The sequence below is a fragment of the Balaenoptera musculus genome, chromosome 3 (genome assembly GCF_009873245.2).
Source record: "Balaenoptera musculus isolate JJ_BM4_2016_0621 chromosome 3, mBalMus1.pri.v3, whole genome shotgun sequence".
In the NCBI taxonomy this organism is placed as follows: domain Eukaryota; kingdom Metazoa; phylum Chordata; class Mammalia; order Artiodactyla; family Balaenopteridae; genus Balaenoptera; species Balaenoptera musculus.
In genome coordinates, this window is record NC_045787.1 from 9,025,611 (window position 1) to 9,028,402 (window position 2,792).

The 2,792-nt window shown below is 39.9% G+C and overlaps 1 pseudogene; it reads left to right on the top strand.

Annotated features, from left to right (window-relative positions):
• The first annotated feature begins 848 nt into the window (after nt 1-848).
• On the top strand, nt 849-1,192 carry LOC118892006 (annotated as a pseudogene).
• The last annotated feature ends 1,600 nt before the right edge of the window (nt 1,193-2,792 follow it).

Genomic DNA, 2,792 nt, shown 5'->3' on the forward strand with positions numbered 1-2,792 from the left:
ATCAGACAGAGAAAGACAAATACTGTATGATTTTGTTTATATGTGGAATATAAAAAAGCCAAACTCATAGAAACAGAATTGAATGGTGGTTACCAGAGGCTAGGGGATGGCAGAAACGGGGAGATGTTGGTCAAAAAGTGCAAACTTCCTTTTAGAAAATGAATAAGTTCTGGGGATCTCATGCACAGCTTTGTGATTATAGATAGAAATACTGTACCACATACTTGAAAGTTACTAAGAGAGTCGATCTTAAATGTTCTCATCACAGGAAAAAAAAAAGAAATGGCAATTATGTGATGTGATGGAGATACGTATTAGCTAACACTATGGTGGTGATCACATTGCAGTATATAAATGTATCAAAGCAACATGTTGTACACTTTAAACTTACACAATATTATGTATCTATTATATTTCAATAAAGTTGAAAAAGAAAGGAAAAAAGACTCTACAGCAATTTATAGTAGCATCTGACAGCACTGAGGTAAAGTCTCCTGTGACTAGGGTATATAACAGTCCTGGTTTGCTTAGGATAGAGGAATTTCCCAGGAAACTGGAACTTTCCACGGCTAAAACTGGAAAAATTCTGGACATCCTGGAAGGAGATGCCCACCCTCTCTGTGGCAGGAAGGAAATCTATACCTTGCATAGCTGAAATACACACACACACACACACACACACACACACACTCATGCATACACATGTGGGCGCACGTTTGTGCGTGCACACACACATATAGTATTCATAGGTCTGACGTTGAAATATTAGCTATTTTGTTGGCATCCTGAATATTCGATCAGAAAAAAATAAAAAGCCTTTTTTCCATGCCAACACTGTTCACGTAAACATGGTGAACGTTCCTAAAACCCGTCAGACTTTCTGTAAGAAGTATGGCAAGCACCAATCCCCCAGAACAGGAAAGGCAAGGACTCTCTGTGTGCCCAGGGAAAGCAGCATTATAACAAGAAGCAGAGTGGCTACGGTGGACAGACTAAACTGATTTTCCAGAAAAAGCCTACAATTACCAAGAAGATTGTGCTGAGGCTTGAATGCATTGAGCCCAACTGCAGGTCTAAGCGAATGCTGGCTATTAAGAGATGCAAGCATTCTGAACTGGGAAGACATAAGAAGAGAAAGGACCAAGTGATCCAGTCCTCAGCTTCGTATCTTGTTTCAATCCAAAGACAATAATGTCTTGAGATTACGTTTTTTAAAAAAAAAAAAAAAAGATGAAAAGATGGTAAAAAAATACTTCAGCTAAAATCCTATTCAAAGTTTGCAAATATATAACTGTCTGTTCTCTGTATAATAACGTGAAAACGATGATGGTTTTATACTGTTGACCGCATGAAACATACAGCACCAAAGTTTCTGAAGTGAAATGGAAATTGTATCATTATTTCTGCTTTTCAGAGTTTTAATGATTCAGTAAAGGGCGATGACAGACTCTCCAAATCTCAGCACGTCGAAAAATTCTTTCTTCTTGAGTAGCAAAGCCCATCTGTTTTTAAACTGTGAGGGAGCTGCTGGCACTTTATTAAGCTGTTGTTTTGCTTAAATTGCAGTTATTTAAAGTGACACTTCCCTCCACTCCTGCTTTCCAAAGTGCAGTAACCATAACTACTTCTTATTTGGGAAATTGCATGTGGCTGTTCCTCCTCGATTAATACACAGAGTCAATATTTTTGCTTTATTTTAAGGCATCACAGCATGCAGATGTTTTCTTGGATATTCACTTTTTCTTCCTTTATTTTTCCCCCTCCTCTCCTACTGTAAGAGTAGATGCACTGACTATTCTATTTCTATCAGGAGGAAGAAACCCATGTTTGAAGGAAGTCTTGTTTGCTGGTTATTTAAAATTTTCTGATCACAGCCTGTAGCATCTGTGGACATATGTGTTGTTAAGCTGGATTGGATTACTTGACTTTTTAGTGAAGAAAGCTCCTTCCTGAAATTTCAGCTCCCTTCTCTTTTTTTCCGGCTTCCTGGTTTTCCTGCAGATCAATCTACCTTGATCTGGGCTGTAACTTGCATCTTCTTCTCCCCTCCCTATGGGGATGAACATTTCATACACAGCGAGAGGTGCTTTAAATGTCATGGTGTGTCTGACCTTCTGGATCTCAAAGGAACATCTGTTAGAAACAATTTTCCAAGGAATCATCAGATTCTAGAGTTGGAGTCCCAGTTTCATGTTCCTGGTAGTTATTCATGTGTTTTTATTTTACATATTTTCTCAGTTTACTTCTAGCCACTGTATTCAGAAGAAAAATAAGAGATGTCAAAGTGGAGTGGCCTTGAGAAGGTCAGAGAAGATAAGCCCTCTGCATCTCTGAATGTTTGGAGACTTTGTTTCTCTCCCTTTCTTGAGCTTCCTTATTTCCTTTTCATTTATCTACTAGTCAGAGCCCACACTCACTCTGCTGGTGGTGGAGACCTTACCCGAGGTGGTGATTAAGGATGCTACAGGTAAAAGGATGAAGAGGAAGGACATGAAGGCAGAGTTCTGGGAATCTGGGCATGTGAAGGGTGAAACTGGGGGTCTGGGACAGAACCCAGGAAATCTCATGGAGCAGGAGACACAGATTTCCAAGAGAATGAAACTCTTGTTGCACAGAGTTAAATTCCCTGAGTGTGTTGGGAGCGTGAGAGTGAGTGCGAGCAAGGTACTAGAATTCAATAGTACAGAAGAGCAGGGAAGACTGTCACCCGGAGAAACCAGGGGCCAGCAAAGTGAAAAGCCCCCAGACACAACTGTGTCGACTTGGAAAAAAAATGCACAACCTAAAAGTTG